Source organism: Bos taurus, chromosome 22, assembly GCF_002263795.3.
Source record: "Bos taurus isolate L1 Dominette 01449 registration number 42190680 breed Hereford chromosome 22, ARS-UCD2.0, whole genome shotgun sequence".
NCBI lineage: Eukaryota > Metazoa > Chordata > Mammalia > Artiodactyla > Bovidae > Bos > Bos taurus.
In genome coordinates, this window is record NC_037349.1 from 18,103,548 (window position 1) to 18,121,962 (window position 18,415).

General features: G+C 42.0%; 1 long non-coding RNA gene and 1 other non-coding gene across 2 annotated transcripts in view; one reads left to right on the top strand and one right to left on the bottom strand.

The window, feature by feature from the left end:
- LOC112443504 (uncharacterized) overlaps window positions 1-18,415 on the top strand; it is a 730,208-nt gene that overhangs the window by 150,997 nt on the left and 560,796 nt on the right. The gene's annotated exons all lie outside the window — the stretch shown is intronic.
- Window positions 7,604-7,676, bottom strand: TRNAG-CCC (transfer RNA glycine (anticodon CCC)). Its single transcript has one exon. It is a non-coding gene; the product is annotated as a tRNA-Gly (tRNA).

The window sequence follows — 18,415 nt, forward strand, 5'->3', positions numbered from 1 at the left end:
CGAGGAAGCACCTCTTCCTGGAGTTCACTCTGATAAGATAACTTGATCATGTGGTCACTTCTAGACCAATCACTGAGTCATCAGTGAGCTGATGGACTAGCCTGGGTCAGATGACTCAACATTGAAATAAGAGTTGGGCTATGTGTGTTGAGATCAGGGCACCATCACCAAAAGGAGGGAAGGATGCTGGGCAGACCCAGAATGACAGAGGTTCTCTGCAGTGTGATTATATCAATATTTTAAACTCTCTGAAGGCAGAGATTTTGGGTTATTAATTATTTAACACCTTCCTTCTGCCTTTAACAAACGATACAATAAATATTAAAAAAACTAGTAGTTGATGAAATGAGTGCCTGAACATATATGGCCACAAAAATGAATGCATTGGAGATGGATGCTTAATGTAAAAATATCTTTGTCTGTCACTTACTGCATTGTCAAATATAGACCAAACTAAAAACTCCAGTGTCAGCTGTGTTTATGTAAAGGAAAATAAAAGTATAAAAAACTTCTTGATATGTCATAAGGAAGTACTCCTGTGCTCTGTAGTACTAGTGAGGCAAAATGATACATCTTAAGTGCAGAGAAAGGGGACATTTTCTTCTAGGACAAATGAAATGAAAACAGAGCTTGAATGACAGTCTAGTAACATTAATAATAACTTGACAGTAGAGAGCTGCTCTTATTTCAAACATCCCGAGCAATCCTATCAGAAGAATAAGTATTCTTTTTTCCAAATCCTAATACTTCCAGTTGCCTTTGGTTAAGGTGATTGTTTTCTCATGGCCATGTGGCAACTTTATTTAACAAGCATATTTTAGTTCCTAGGTAAAACTGAAGTCTCCCCTCACCCTAAATCCATCCTCTCCTTCCTGTTGGGGGCAGTTCATTTGACGCAGTAATTAGACGCAGTTGTTTCTGATGCTAGAGGCGCCCCATCCCCTTGCCTCTTCACCATTTCAGTGCACTCTGGTCTCACTTCCACTTGACATCCATGCATACCTTGCAGGCTAAGAGGGCCAGATAATTACCACCTTAGGAAGCATCCCTCAACCAGTGACTGATCAGAAGTGAGGGATAGAGCCTCAAAGGGTGCTTCCTTATCCTCAAGGGATGACTTGCAGACACCTGTCCTGAGCTCTATCTCTGATAGATCCCTATCAGAATTTAGCCCCTGTTGCCACCATCATAAGTTTCCTGATTACACACCTTCTCTTGCTTCTTTTCTCCCTTTTCTGCTTTACTTCCCTCTTCTCTTCCAATCTTTCCCAAGATTACTTCCCAAATAAAATAGTTACTTTTTTCCAGTCTTGTCTCGGTGGCTGCTTTTTGGGGGAACCCAAACTATGGTGATTGTTTTCAAGGAAGCAAGGTTGTCTTTAGTCCTCAGTGGGTCCTGATAATAGATCATCATGTCATTAGGCAGATGCTGGAGTGAAGACTGAGGACCTGCAAGGCTCGCTCTGTGTGGGTAGGATCTGGTCGCTGTAACAATGTGCTAATAACGGCTTCATGAGGGGTTAAGTTCAGGGAGAAGAACTGTGTTTCTCTAGAGCATGAGAACCTAGAGCAACTGCAACAGTCATACCATGACCTTTGATGGATATTCCCAGTGAGGAAGGCCATCCCCAAGAGGAATGTGGTCTGCAGTATGAGAAGCCACTGAAAAGTAGGAAGAAATAGAGATTCTGGAAGTGGGAGGACTTGGGTATGTGTAGGGTCTTGCACACAGATCTAAGAGGTCCCGTGGGGTTGCTGAAGGTATGGGATGAAGCAGTGGGTTGAGAAGACAAAGGTTAGGAAGGGAAGAACTGGAGCAGTAGACTGACTTTTCTGTCATTTGGGGAGCTAAAGCAGGGAAATGCTAGAGAGCAGAGGATGCAGGTTGGCAAGATAACAAAACCCAACTCTTGAATTCTTGCCTCAGTGCATGCAGAAACTGTAGTAAGTGCTGTGCATTTTCAAAATCCCATGATGTCGGCTCTTTTTATTATCCCCATCTGACTCAGAGGAAATTGCAGTACAGATAGGGTAATTAGGTTACCCAGGCACTCAGAGCTGTAAAGCAGAGAGCTGGAATATGAACCTGGACCTTTTAGCTCTGGAGACCTGGCTCTGATCCAGGTGTTGGCAAATTTTTCCTGTAAAGGGCTAGATAGTAAATGTTTTTGGCTTTTTGGTCTGTACAGTCTCTGTTTCGACTCCTATACTCTGCATTTGTAGCATGAGAGTGTATTAGGTATAGAGAGCATTAGGTTTCAATAATACCTAAACACAGAGCAAGGCTGTGTGCCAATAAAACTTTATTTGTAAACATAGAGGAGGGCTATAGTTTCATGAACCCTGATTTAAGTACACTGTTTAACACATTAGTATAAAAGGTGATTTGGGGGACTTCCCTGGTAGTCAAGTGGTTAATACTCTGCCCACTTCCAACAAAGGGGTCACAGATTCGATTCCTTTTTGGAGAACTAAGATCTCCCATGCCACACGGTATAGCCAAGAAAAATGAATGGAAAAAATGGTGGTTTTGGCCAGAGGTGGTCTGTTTTGGGTTTTCTGATGAGCCATTGCTAGCATGCATGTCTTCATAATGAAATATGGTGGGAGACACTGGGAAGATGAGGACAGTTAGGGAACAATGTGAGGGTGATGCTGGAAGGGAAAAAAGAATAAAAGAAGCAGGAATGGAAACTCCAAGTTCTAGCTCAGTCACTTTCTTGGAAGCTGCAGGTGGGAGAGAGAAACACTCAATTCTGACCAGTATAGTAGGGCAGCTCCAAGTTGCAGGAGCAGGTTTAAGAAATGCCATAAAATTCAACTTTGTAGGATTTGGGCTTTATAGCATATATTGTAGCAGCCACATTAAATAAATGTATGTTTTTCATTATATTTTTATTGCACATTTAAAGCACATTAAGGCACACACAGCTTCCAAGAAGAAAAAAAAAATAGAGGAACTTTGACCTCACAAGTAATCACATCGATTTGAAAGGTTGTATGTTATGAAGACAGAGAAAGATGTATGGCTGTTGTCCTCAGTTTTATACTAACTCATTCTTCTTTGGGAAACAATATTAATAGACTTTTTGCTACATTTGTCTCCTGTTGAGGGAGCATTTCCTTTTTTTTTTTAACATAAAGAATATCATATTGTGGGTGTTTAGTCATTTGCTTTTGAGTTGCAGGTAATTGGTTGCCATTCTCAGTCTGTAAAACAACCTGCTTTGTTGGGGTTTGGAAAAAAGTGAAAAACCATTTCAAGAAATTGCAACTCGAAATTATTTCTGGATTTGAGAAGCCATGTATAGCATCCAGTGGTCTTCGATGATATATTCATTCATAGCCCCTGGAGTTGTGCAGAAGTAGTCAGTGAATCATGAGGGACAGCATGCTCACCATGTATTGCTGTGAGGTTGGGTGTGACACAAATGCCCCTGGGGCTGAAATGCAGTCTGTGCCCTCTCCTCCAAGCCCTGTGCCTGCCTGGATGAAGGGACACCTTTTTATTCATGCCAGTGCACCATTCACTTAGCCAAGCCATGGCGTTTGGACCAACTCTGCTCAGAGGTGATGACTTTTTCTAATCTGTGTTCTCCCGGTTATTATGTGTGTGGTGTTTTTGCAAATGATGTATCATACACATTTAGGATGCTGTTGATTTTAAGATGTACCATTATCTTTTGTACACTTAAGAAAGATGAGATGCCACCAGTCACATCTTGATAGACCATTGATGATAAGACACATGCCAACTTCAAAGATGATAAAAGGTGAAGGAGGTGCAATGGAGTTATTTGTCTATTGAGTGAGCACACCTTTCTTTAATTAGCACAAAGGTGCCTTGTAGCTGCCACCATATAAGGATGAGATAGGCATGTCCTGAGAAGGAGGTTTCCACTCAGTTTTGTTTATTTTTGATGATAAAATAAAAAATAAAGTAAAATAAAAATTTTCTCTGCTCTCCTGTCATTGGTCTAGTTCTAACAGAAATAGAAATGTTAGAGTGAAATTGACCTCAGGGAGCATCTTGCATCTCCACTCGGGGCAGTTTCACCCCACCCTGGGGACATTAGTCAATACCTGAGGTTAGCTGTCATAACTAGAGGGAAATGGTGCCTAGTGAGTAGACGCCAAGGGGTTGCTAAATGTTCTACAGTGCACAGAACAGCCTCCCACAACAAGAATTGTTGTTCAGTCGCCCAGTCGTGTCTGACTCTTGGACTGCGGCATGGCAGGACTCTTGTCGTGAGAACCTCATGAACTATATAAAAGGACGGCGGGAATTACCTGGCTCCAAAAGTCCTGGTGACAAGATTGAGAATCCCTGATGTAGTGGGATGATGTGTAGCAGGGGTTGAGAACCTGGATATTAGAGTCAGGTAAACTTGGGTTCAAATTCCCATCTTAACCTTAACTGACCCTGTGGCTTTGGACAAGTTAAGTAGACTTACTGAGTCTGCGTTTCCTTGTCTATATGGAGACTACAGTCTCTACTTCAGAGGGTTGCTGAGAGTATCAAGTGAGATAACTAAGGCAAAGATGGCAACATGGCAACAGCCACATTAAATGCAAATGCAGTTCTAAGAACCTTTGTCTATACTAATGAAATCCCGAGGGCAACTCTGAAGGAAGCATTGTTTGTAATCTCCATTTTACAGGTGAGCAAACAGAAAACTGAAGGCACTTGCCCAAGGTCACTCAGGAATAAGTAGTGGAACCAGGGTTTGAATCCAGGGTCCCTGTTCCAGCCAGTTCAGTCCTCCCAGCACAGTACCCCATATTGCATGAGGACTTGGGAAAAGGAGGCTGCCAGTAGTATTGTTATTAATATCGTCCAGCTTAAAGCCCCTGAGAAGGCAATGGCACCCCACTCCAGTACTCTTGCCTGGAAAATCCCATGGATGGAGGAGCCTGGAAGGCTGCAGTCCATGGAGTCACTGAGGGTTGGACGCGACTGAGCGACTTCACTTTCACTTTTCCCTTTTATGCATTGGAGAAGGAAATGGCAACCCACTCCAGTGTTCTTGCCTGGAGAATCCCAGGGACGGGGGAGCCTGGTGGGCTGCCGTCTATGGGGTCTCACAGAGTTGGACACAACTGAAGTGACTTAGCAGCTTAAAGCCCCTCCTTACAGATGGCTAGTGACTCAGAGTTTGGAGAGTGGTAGGACTTGGCAAGTTCTCTGTGAGAGGAAAGCTGACCTGGACTAGTTTTTGGGTCTCCTGCTCTTCAGGAACCAGTCTTTTTCCCTTTGCCACGCTACCCCTGCCAACCCACCATGGTGTAGCAGGAGAGAGCCTGGCTCTAGCCTTGAGCCTTGGCACCACCACTTACTGTGTGACTCTAAGATCTCAAAAGACTCTTTAGTGTATACAGGAGGTAATCATACCTATCTAATGGAGTTCTTGGTGGTGATGACGTGCAATCGAAGATATCAGATGTTGGCGAACCGCAGTAGGTATCTGAGTGCTTGGGTGAGGGCTAGGGTTCTGGAGTCCCCAGGAAAAGGCTGTCCTGATGATCATCTCAAAGTTGAGGGGGCTGTATACTTTATATCTAAAACGTTTTAGTTTTTACCTCAGATATTCTATTTTGATCTTTTAAAAAATAGCTTTCAGCTTAAATTTTTGAGCTTTATAGAATAGAATTATAGTAACTGTTTTAATGTTCTTATCTGCTAATTCTGACTCCTGTTCCATGTTTGGGTTGGTTTTGAGCAATTGATTTTTCTCCTCATTATAGGTTACACTTTTATGCTTTTTGAATACTTGGTGATGTTTCATTGGATGCCAGACATTATGAATTTTATGTCACTTTTTGCTGGATATTTTTTGTATCCTTATAAACATTTTAAAAGCTTAATTTTGTTTTGCAGCTGCATTACTTAGAAAGAGTTTGATCCATTTTCTTTAAATATTTTTTTAGAGAGAAAACTCCCTCAAGGCAGTAATCTAGGACAATTCTAGGACTTATCTTATTTATTTTTCATCTCTTGGGTATCAGTGTCCTTTATTACTTGTTGTTGAGTGTTTTGAAAGTCACTGTTTCAGGTGAGAGGATAAATCTACTTCCTGTTATTCCAGCTTGAATGGTAGCAGAACTGTGGCCAGCCTTTCAGATCATTTTTATTATTATCACTCAATATTATGATTGTTGTCTTCATTTTTAGATAAGGAGATAGAGGTTCAGAGACATTAAGTCATATAAAGACAAAAGTAGTTTAAGACACTGCATTTTTTTTCTCAGAATGATTGTGAGTAATCACAAAAGTAAATTTACAAAGCAAAGACCAACATGCCAGTTGCTGGTGACCTGTCATGTAACCCTCTTTTCTTCTTGAAGGTAAATTAACTCCTGATCAAATCAAAGTGACTTCCCTCTTTCTTACGCTTGCAAAGCACCAGCTTCTCTCCTTTTGTCTTTTTGAATCACTGATTTATACCTATGGATTTTGACTTCTTTGGGGATTAACCAGTCAAGTGTTACCTTATTCAACAGTGAGGATAAAAGGGGTACTGAAAGAAATTTCATGGAGAAATGAATATCTTTTTTCCAGTATATTCTCTGAGGTGCTGCTGTGAAGTCAGTGTTAAGAGGGGAGAATTGAGAATGATGGCATGTGCCGTCAGATATTTACTTCTGTTTTTAAAGACTATTGTCATTTTATGGCATGATCTAATGAGAGGCTCTCTAGACTGGAGGCACCAGACATGTGAACTTGAGTTCCAGCCAAGTTACCATTTGGCAGAGTGTATGTGTCCCCATGACCTTCACTGTAAAGCGGAGGCAGAAATACTCCAACTCATCTATCCTTGTAGGTCACTGGTAAGGAACACAATCATGGATATTGCTTTCGTAGGAAAAGTTTAAAAGCTGAAGCTAATTCAGTGGGAGAAGGCTAGGGTGGGATGATTTGAGAGAATATTATTGAAACATGTACATTACCATATGTAAAATAGATAACCAGTGTGAGTTCTAGGGCATGAAGCAGGGCACCCAAAGCTGGTGCTCTGGGACAACCCAGAGGGATAAGGTGGGGAGGGAGGTGGAAGGGGAGCTCAGGATGGGTGGACACATGTACACCTGTGGCTGATTCATGTTGATGTATGACAAAAACACCACAATATTGTAAAGTAATTATTTTCTAGTTAAAATTAATTAATTAAAAAAGCTGAAGCTAAGAAGGCTATTATTTGGGATTCTCTTCCTTTGATAAACTAAATATAAAGCAGGCATTCACCTTTAGAAGGAAGGCTTTGTGTGAGGATGCCACACTCAGGGCATTTTTAAAAAGTTATTTATTTATTTGGCTGTGCCAGGTCAGTCATAGTTGTGGTATGCGAACTCTTAGTTGCAGCAAGTGGGATCTAGTTCCCTGACCAGGGATTGAACCTGGGCCCCCTGCATTGGGAATGCAAGTGGGATCTAGTTCCCTGACCAGGGATTGAACCTGGGCCCCCTGCATTGGGAGTGCAAGTGGGATCTAGTTCCTGACCAGGGATTGAACCTGGGCCCCCTGCATTGGGAGTGCAAGTGGGATCTAGTTCCTGACCAGGGATTGAACCTGGGCCCCCTGCATTGGGAGTGCAAGTGGGATCTAGTTCCTGACCAGGGATTGAACCTGGGCCCCCTGCATTGGGAGTGCAGCATCTTAGCCTCTGGACCACCAGGGAAGTCCTACTCCAGGGAAATTTTGTCAGAGAAAAGGTATAAAGTTTAGTAGAAAATCCACAGGTTTGGGAATTCAACCAAAATGAATTCTGCCAGCTGTGGTGTTTACTTACATCTTGTTTTACTCCGACCCAGCTTTCAGAGCAGTAACCATGGTGGAGTCTTGAGCCTGTCCCCTAGTCAAGCTAAGTGGCCACCTCTCCCCGTAATGTGCCCTTCACCTGCCTTGGCTCCTGTAATCTGCCCAAAATATCTTGACCCAGCTCTATATGTCACCCAAGCACTGGCCTAGTTATCTTCTGGGAGGGCTTCCTAACAAACTGAAATGTTCTTTTGTCTGTACATCTCCTGAGCTTTGTGCTGTTGCTCTAGAGTTGATCATATAACATTTCTGGTTATTTTAATATATTTTCAGTCCTTCAAAAGCTGAGAACAGACTTAATTCATAGTAGTATCTTAGACCCTCTGATCCTGAAAACATTTGAAACCATTTTCATAATTTTTATTTTTTTAAAGAAAAAAAAAAAAGCTGGTAACTCATCACATTTTACAGAATCTTAAAACAGAAGATTAATTAAAGTAAAATTCCCCATGTTCCTCTAACCCTTCCTGTCTGTCTTGCCAGTGGGAAGAACCATTCACAGTTGGGAGCAGTAATCATTTAGACATGCATATGCGTGGTATGCCTTACAGACATGTACATTCAAGGTCTTAGAAAAACTTTTTAAGTGGAATTATGATTTACATATTATAAGCAACATACTTTCTTTGCTGAGGACACTTGATATTATTTTCTAATATTCCATCTTAAGTACCTTATTCATTTATTTGTTTTCCTATTGGAAGACATATTTTCCTTTTTCCTACATCAGACTGGGAGCCTTTGACAGGCAGGGCCTGTCTTACTCAACTCCGAAAAGATACTCAATGTATTTTTAATATAAATAAGTCATTTATTTTAATCTGGTTTTACTTTGCACTTTTCTTTTCTTTTTTTTTTTTTATTCTTCCAATTTTATTTTATTTTTAAACTTTACATAATTGTATTAGTCTTGCCAAACATCAAAATGAATCCGCCACAGGTATACATGTGTTCCCCATCCCAAACCCTCCTCCCTCCTCCCTCCCCATACCATCCCTCTGGGCCGTCCCAGTGCACCAGCCCCAAGCATCCAGCATCATGCATCGAACCTGGACTGGCAACTCGTTTCCTACATGATATTTTACATGTTTCATTGCCATTCTCCCACATCTTCCCACCCTCTCCCTCTCCCACAGAGTCCATAAGACTGTTCTATACATCAGTGTCTCTTTTGCGGTCTCGTACACCGGGTTATTGTTACCATCTTTCTTTTCAAAAATGAGTTTTTGAAAAGAAGTTTTTGGTATTTGTAAGCTTTTTAAAATCTTATGTTAGGGTACAGTTTATTCAAAGTGTGTCAGTTTCAGGTGTACAGCAAAGTGATTCAGTTATATATATATGTCCATTCTTTTTCAGGTTTATTTCTGATATGGGTTATTACAGAATATTGAGTAGAGTTCCCTGTGCTAGACAGTAAGTCCTTTGTGACTACCTCTTTTATTTATAGTATTGTGTAAATGTTAACCCTAACCTCCTAATTTGTCCCTCTCCTGTACCTTTCCCCTTTGGTAACTAGAAGTTTCTTTTGAAGATGAGTTTTGAACCAAGTATATAATAATTTGAATTTTGGAAACTTAGCAGTTTTGGAGGGTGGCAAAATAATCACATTAGCCTCTTCAGGTGACTTTGTCCATTATATATACAGGTTTATAATTTTCTATATATCACAGTGACTGTCTGAGGTGTGCTTTGTAACTCCCTCCCTGTATGCCCTTGCTAAAAGCCTTTCTTTCCACCTGGAATGGCCTTCCCTTCATAAAAAAAAATTGAAATGTCCCTAGCTCAAAAGAACCATCTCCAAGTAACCTTCTCACTTACCACCTCTGACCCAGGCTTAAATGCTATTAACAATTTTCTGGCTCTTATATTAGTATCAGTCTGCATTCTTAAATTTGTGAAGATTAACTGGCATATATATCTCTGCTGGAAGCCAGCAACAGATTCATTTTCCTATGGCTTATAGCTCACAATGCTTCGTCTGAGTAAAGGGAGAACCCATTAACAGTTTGCAGCATCAAAATTATTCTAAAGTAAGCAATTTCGGTTTCAGAGGCAATCCATATTGAAGACAGCCATTGTGCAAGAGTCATGAATTGATTTAAAGGCTTTCACAGATGGACATCTTCCTAATAGAAATCAGTGCAATGTTCCTCCCCATTGTTTAGCCAATGGACCTTCTAAAAAACCAACTAGGCACTGTGATATGTTGGGAGGATCTGGAGAAAGTAAGTAATTCACTGCTCATGATTCTTAGCCTCAAGTAAATCGCCTACCTTGTGTTCTCTAAAAGGTCAGTGGAATCAATCGCCATTGTTCTTTTATGCTCATTAAGTATTTTGTGTGAACACTCAATCAGTCCCTCAGTAAACACTGACAAATGGCCTACTGTGTGTTCAGCATAGGGAATTGTGCTTTAGAGTCCAAAGTGCTTACACATGATTTCCATCTTCATGAAATTATTACATACCATGGCATCTACAGGTATCTCCCTGCTCTTTCCAGCGATGGATGTGACTGATTCTGAAATTCTATGTTGCTAATCCTAAGAGCGAACTAAAATTTTTCTCAAGGAAGCCATGTAATTGGAGCTCACACATGAGGTGAAATCTGCTGGCTCTTCTGTATGCAGGATTTCACAGCATGGATGCAGTGAGGCAGTGAGGGTTAGCCGGAGGACAACCGTGAGAACTGGAAGCCAGCTTCCTGGCCCAGTGGATGGGTCACTGGGCAAGAAGTCAGGAGTGCTGCCTCCATCGCCTGTTTTGACACTAGAAATGCAATTTGGGGCAAGCCACTTCAACTTCTGGACCGTATCTTTTGGATAACCCCTATGTATAGTATAGTCAAAGCTATGGCTTCTCCAGTAGTCATGTATGGATGTGAGAGCTGAACCATTAAGAAGGCTGAGCACTGAACAATTGATGCTTTCAAACTGTGGTGTTGGAGAAGACTCTTGAGAGTCCCTTGAACTGCAAAGGAGATCAAACCTGTCAATCCTAAAGGAAATCAACCCTGAATATTCATTGAAAGGGCTGATGCTGAAGCTGAAGCTCAATACTTTGGCCACAGGATGTGAAAAGTCGACTCACTGGGAAAGACCCTGATGCTGGGACAGATAGAAGGCAGGAGGAGAAGGTGACAAGAGAGGATGAGATGGTTGGATGGCATCACTGACTCAATGGACCTGAGTTTGTGCAAACTCCAGGAGACGGTGAAGGACAGGGAAGCCTGGCGTGCCACAATCTATGGAGTCTCAAAGAGTCAGACACGACTAAGTGACTAAACAATAAATCAACCCTTATATAGACAGAATATATATATTTATTTCCAAACCATCTCAGTTTATTACAATAAGGTATCAATTATTATTGATGAGTCAGTGATCCATTGTGACAGATTTATTTCAAGTTCAAGATCAGACATAGGTCTTTCTGATGTTTTGAAGTAGCGGCAGCTGTCAGGACTGTGTTCTTACGGTTGATGACAAGGGTACAAGCAGTAAAATCAAGCTGCCCAAGACTCTACTCAAGACGTTGTAGACAGAATATTTTCACAGCAGTTGTTTCTTTATATGTAGGAGCTTGGCTCAATTCAGGGCTTAGTATTTCTCTTACCCAAACTTCTGCTGGAAAATCCCTACTGAGCACTTACTCTGTGCCAGACCTGCTGCTAAAGGACCCAGTTCCCACACGTCTGTGAAGAGTTTTTCCCATGTTGCCAGACAGTGCTCCAATACCAGATGAGTGTTTTACAGTTCAACTCAGTTCAGACACTATATGCCTGGATATATCTCCAGAAGATATTGAAGGACAGGGAAGCCTGGTGTGCTGCAATTCATGGGGTCACAAAGAGTTGGACATGACTTGGAGACTCCTGGATAGAACATTAGATCCCACAGTTAGAGGCTCAGTTCCCCAAAGACTGCCCCACATTAGATGCCAATCACAGGTCCAGGTTATCAGCTGTGCTTCTGACCAGTGGGGAACTATAAATCAGAGGTTCCCAACAATCTCCTTGTTGGGTTCAATTAACTTGCTGAAATGGCTCCCAGAACTCAGGAAACCCGTTCACTCAGTTGATCATCAACTTATTACAAAGGATGTTAAAGAGTAGGAATCAATGGTCAGATGGAGAGATACACAGGGTTAGTTCTTGAATAAAAGAGCTCTGTCCTCGTGGAGTCTGGGGTCTGGCACAGAGGAATTGTTCTCCTCCTCCATCCTGGAAGCTCTTCACGGCTCCTCCTTCTGGGTTTTTCTGGGGGCTTCATTACTTAGGCATGATTGATTACATTATTGGCTGCTAGTGACTGACTCAACCTCCAGCGCCTCTCTCCTCCCCAGAAAGCAGGGGAAGGACTGAAACCTCCAATCCCCTCTTCATGGTTGGTTTTCCTGGCAACTAGTCCCCATCCTTAGGTGCTTTCCAAAAACCAGTTCATTAACACAAACCCAGATGTGGTAGAAAGGGGTTTGTTGTGAATTACAGGACATCCGTTTCCCCTCTGTGGCCCTGAAGTCACTTCAGGAACTGAAGATAAGAGACCAAATATCAAAACAAAAGATGCTCCTGTGGCTCTTTTCTAAGGCTTTTGGGAGCTGAGAGCTGTGGATGAAGACCAAGCTATGTTTATGAAAAATCACAGTATCATAGGACTTTGTCTTTGTCAAGCAGTTTAATTTTCCCACTGACCCTATGTAGTAGGTCCTATTAATGTCCCCTTTAGACAGATGAGGAAACTGAGGCACAGAGAAGTGAAGTAATTTACCCCAAGTCCTACAGCTATTGATTATCTTTGAGTTTGAATCCTCCTCCAGACTCCCTTACCTCCAAATAACTCTGAAGTCCATCCCTTGATTTGCTGCACTCTACTGAGGCCATTGTGGTTTCCAGAATTTGCTCTCTTTGAAGCCGGGGACGTGGACTGCAAGACCCTGCCCCCTTGGCCCCTCAGTTCTCCTCCAACCCCCACACTTCTCCTGAGGCACCCCTGTGGAACCCAGTGGATCCAAGAAACACCTTCAAAACCTCTGGACTAAAGACCCCTGGCTTTTCAGTCCCTTGCACTTGACTAACCCAGCAGCATGCAATAGCAGCATCAATTTCCCAGTCCTCAAGGGAACCACTTGAGGTATAGATGATGCTAACTTGTATCCTGGCTTTACAAAATGTATCAAATAGGAAGTGATTATTCAGGGCTGTTCTGAGGGCTGCCAAGGATGGTGTTTGTTATATTATTCAGTGTCTTCTTGCTGGGGGCTCAGGGGAGGCATCTTTCTCTGGCCTCTGTGTAAAGGGCTTTTCTTGACCACTGGTATACTTTAGCCTCAGAGACTCTGTGAATCCCCTAACTCACTGTGGCTGTCTTGTCATATGGCCTCTGGACAACTCAGTTCCAGTTTAGCAACAGAGTCCTAGAGAGTTTACTGGCTTTGCTCATGGATCTAAATGCTTCCTCCCCTTATTTTCCTTTTGTCTCATTTTTCTTCCTTTTAATTTAGTTTATATTTCTGTGGCCTGTGCATTTGGAGAAGCAACCTTAAATCTCTTTTGGAACAAAGTGGAGTATGAGTGAAGAAAAATTATTTTCTTTAAAAAGTTATTTCTCTCTCATGACCATATCTGGGCTTTCTTAATCAGCTCAGCATCTTGGATGAATGAGTTTTTCGTTGCTATAGATAGGATTTTAAAGTTCACGGTAAAGGTGGACCCCAGTCTTACCAGAGATGAAAGAAAATAAGGGGTCTGTTCCCTACTTTCCTCATACGGTAGACGTACCATTGTGGATGCAAGAGCTGTTCAAGATGAAGAAATGAGAGTGAAGCTGGAGAAAAATAAAAGGCATCTCAAGAATAGAATTCCTGTTAGCCGGGTCCCTATTTTGTGTTAGAGACCGTGCTATAATATGTGTATTATTGCATGTATATTTTGTCATTTAATCTTTACAGCAAATTTGTGACTTACTCTCCTCCTTTTACTTAAACGAAACCTGAAGTTTGATGAGGTTTAGGGAGAGAAGCAAGGACCTGGTGGTTGGATGTTTCCATTAGTTTTCTGCATCCATCTGTCTTCATAGTCAAGTGTATTATTCTGAGTTCAAACAGCATCATTTCTCTGGCGGGGCTGCCACTTCCCAGCTGACCCTGTCACCTGCAGCCTGGCGCCCTCTACCTTGTTCTTCAAACTGCGGCCCGATTTGGAGCGAATTGCAACTCTGGTCATTTTACTTGCCAGAGATCCTAGGATTTAAAGATTTATTTGTTTGATCATTCATTGATTCAATGTTTATTGAACATCACTTATGTTCCAGCCTCTGCTCTAGGTCAGGGGACAAAAGGATTGTCTAATAGAGAAAAAGATCCCTGCCATGGTTGGAGTTTGCCTTCTTGTTGGGGAGGCAGCTATTGGGCTACTCAAAAACATACATTGAGATATCAAAGGAAAAAAGTAGGACTCAGGAGCTGGAGTGCTGGGTGGAGAGGCAGGCAATTGCAATTTTAAATAGACTGGAGAGTGAAAGTTTTCCTGATCAGGTGACATTTAAGCAGTGACCTCAAGGAGGTGGAGGGGTTAGACAGTGAACCAAGTAAATATCTGAGTATTCCAAGCATAGAGTAAGTAAGTTCAAGGGCACAGGGCTGTTTAACACATCCATGGACAAGAAGGAGACCAATGTGGCTGGAATGGAGTGACCAGCAGACCCTATCTGTGGTGGAAATCAGCTTCATGTCAGATGTTAGGTCTAAAATAAGATGCAGGCAGCGTGGATTCAGAGAATTCTCTGTGTGATGAGCCTCTACACCATCTGGTGACCAGCATCTCAGAAAGAAGGCTGTCTTCAGTCATGACACTGAAGGAAAAGTTGATATTTTACAAACACTTCCAAACTTAAACACTCTTTCCTTGCCCCTAGTTACCCGTGAAATAAAACCACTGAAAAATATTAGTTCAGTGATACACACTTAGGGGAAATCTTGATGTCCAGGTTCAGAAAGATTTCTTAGTTTGAGTGTTTTACTTTGAGGAGTTACTGAGTAGTAAACAAAAACAAAAATAAAAACAGAACTTATTGAAATATTGAAATATAGTTGGTTAACAACTTTATGGTAATTTCTGCTATACAGCAAAGCGATTCACACATTCTGTTTTATATTCTTTTTCATTATGGTCTATTATAGACAGTGTATTAAAAAACAATGACATCAGTTTGCCATCAAAGGTCCATATAGTCAAAGCTATGGTTTTTCCGGTAATCATGTATGGTCATGAAAGTTGTACCATCGAGAAGGCTGAGTGCCAAATAATTGATGTTTTCAAACTGTGGTGTTGGAGAAGACTCTTGAGAGTCCCTTGGACTGCAAAGAGGTCAAACCAGTCCATCCTAAAGGAGATCAACCCTGAATATTCACTGGAAGGACGGATGCTGTTTGAATATACTTCCCTGTATTATGCAGTAGAACCTTGTTGCTTATCCATTCCGAGTATAATGATTTGCATCTTCTCTCACAGACTCCCCATATATCCTTCCCCTAGCCCCCTTCCAACCACAAGCCTGTTCTCTATGTCTGTTACTCTGTTTCGGTTTCATGGATACGTTCATTTATATCATACTTTAGATTCCCTGGTGGCTCAGCTGGTAAAGAATCTGCCTGCAATGCAGGAGACCCGAGTTCAGTTCCTGGGTCTGGAACATCCCTTGCAGAAGGGATAGACGACCCACTCCAATATTCTTGGGCTTCCCTGGTGACTCAAGACGGTAAAGATTCTGCCTGCAATGTGGGAGGCCTGGGTTCGATCCCTGGGTTGGGAAGATGCCCTGGAGAAGGGATTGGCTACCCACTCCAGTGTTCTTGCCTGGAGAAGTCTATGTACAGAGGAGCCTGGCAGGCTACAGTCCATGGGGTTGCAAAGAATGGAACACAACTTAGGGACTTTTCACTTTTTTCACTGTTTAGATTCAACATATAAGTGATACCATATGATATTTGTCTTTTTCTTTCTGACTTCACTTAGTATGACAATCTCTAGGTCCATCTGTGTTGCTAGAAATGACATTATTTCATTCTTTTTTTTATGGTTGAGTAGTACTCTTGCCTGGAAAATCCCATGGATGGAGGAGCCTCGTGGGCTACGGTCCATGGGGTCGCACAGAGTCAGACATGACTGAATGACTTCACTTTTCACTTTCCACTTTCATGCACTGGAGAAGGAAATGGCAACCTACTCTGGTGTTCTTGCCTGGAGAATCCCAGGGACGGGGGAGCCTGCTGGGCTGCTGTCTACGGGGTCGCACAGAGTCGGACACGACTGGAGCGACTTGGCAGCAGCAGCAGTATTCCATTGTGTATATGTACCACATCATCCTTTAGATGGTACCTTTTTTTTTTTTTTACTTTTTTTTATTTTTTATTTTTTTAAATTTTTTATTCCTTTATTTCTCATGTGTTCCCCATCCTGAACCCTCCTCCCTCCTCCCTCCCCATACCATCCCTCTGGGTCGTCCCAGTGCACCAGCCCCAAGCATCCAGCATCGTGCATTGAACCTGGACTGGCAGCTCGTTTCATACATGACATTTCACATGTTTCAATGCCATTCTCCCAAATCTTCCCACCCTCTCCCTCTCCCACAGAGTCCATAAGCCTGTTCTATACATCAGTGTCTCTTTTGCTGTCTCGTATACAGGGTTATCGTTACCATCTTTCTAAATTCCATATATATGCGTTAGTATACTGTATTGGTGTTTTTCCTTCTGGCTTACTTCACTCTGTAAGGCTCCAGTTTCATCCACCTCATTAGAACTGATTCAAATGTATTCTTTTTAATGGCTGAGTAATACTCCATTGTGTATATGTACCACAGCTTTCTTATCCATTCATCTGCTGATGGACATCTAGGTTGCTTCCATGTCCTGGCTATTATAAACAGTGCTGCGATGAACATTGGGGTACATGTGTCTCTTTCCCTTCTGGTTTCCTCAGTGTGTATGCCCAGCAGTGGAATTGCTGGATCATAAGGCAGTTCTATTTCCAGTTTTTTAAGGAATCTCCACACTGTTCTCCATAGTGGCTGTACTAGTTTGCATTCCCACCAACAGTGTAAGAGGGTTCCCTTTTCTCCACACCCTCTCCAGCATTTATTGCTTGTAGACTTTTGGATCGCAGCCATTCTGACTGGTGTGAAATGGTACCTCATAGATGGTACCTTTTATGTTACGTGGTGTAGCACAGTCTGCTGCTTAGTCTCCCATTTCTCATCCTCCCACTGTAATGGAACTCCTAAAGTGAGTTGAAGATATAGATGCCCTCCATAAAGACATTTACCAGCCTCCCCTGTGCTCCATGTGGCCATGTGGCTAAGATCCAGGCAGTGGGTGGGATATAAGCAGAGGGGTATGGACAGTTCAAGAAAGTGTCTTTAAGGGGAAGAGTATTTCCTCCCCTGTGCCCTTTCTTCTTGCTGGCTGGAATTAGGGATTTGATGACCACTGGACCTTACAAAAGAGGCCATGTTCCAGCAATGAAGTGGATATTTGGGAGGTGACAGAATCCCTTGGAATTTGTATGCTCTCATGTTCACCCTGAACTGCTCATCTCTATAAATTTCATGGGAGGGAATAAAACCCTCTTGATTCTAATGTTTTCATCTGTGTTTGAGGTCACATACCACAGAACCTAATTATAACTAATACTGGATTTTAGGAGTCAAGGAGGTCTGAGATAATAGAACTAATATAGATGTTTATGTTTTGAGCCTTTGAATTAGATACAGTCTGGATGAGAATGGCGGGAGTATGTGTTTCAAAATGAAATTTCTTTTATTGCTAGTTTTTATTGCAAAAGCAATACATGCTCACTTGAAAAAGAATAAGAATAGATAGGCAAACAAAAAAGAAAATTAAACATACCCATCATTCCACCCACTTAGAAGTAATCTTTTAATACAACAGTGTATTGTTTCACATATATATTTTTAAAAGAGGGTAATATCCTAGAAATAGCTTTGTGACTTGCTTTTTATAAGCTTACTGTATTGTGAACATCATTCCATATCAAGGAATATATTTTTGTATTCAAGTTTTTAATGATTTTGTGTTATTCAATTGTGTGGATGTACTATACTTCTTTTAACCATATGTTTGTAACTAGGTATCTAGGTAGTTAATAATGTGATGAATATCCTTGTTGCTAAATCTTGGCATTGACTTTCCTGAACATAAATTCCCTGAGTAAATAAAGTGTAGTGAGCATGTGAGAGCTGGGACTGTCTCCAGGGAAGTAGAGAAAAGGGGGGGATGGGGGGCCCCTGAGGTCATCTCTATTCACGCAGACTTATGTGGCTGCAGACAGACCCTGAGTGGGGTTCAGGGAGATGAGCCATGCTTTCTTCTCAGGCCTGGGCTGTGGACCAGCAGCGAAGAGGTGGGAAGTTGACAGCCTTGACGGGAGCCTCAGGGCCTGCAGTTTGAAGCTCGGAGGACAGGTCATTTCCTTAAGGCGGTGGTTCTCAAACTCTGGTCCCTGGACACCAGCAGCCTTAGCATCATCTGGAAACTATTAGAAAGGCAGATTCTCAAGGTTCACCCCGGAACTCTTGAATCA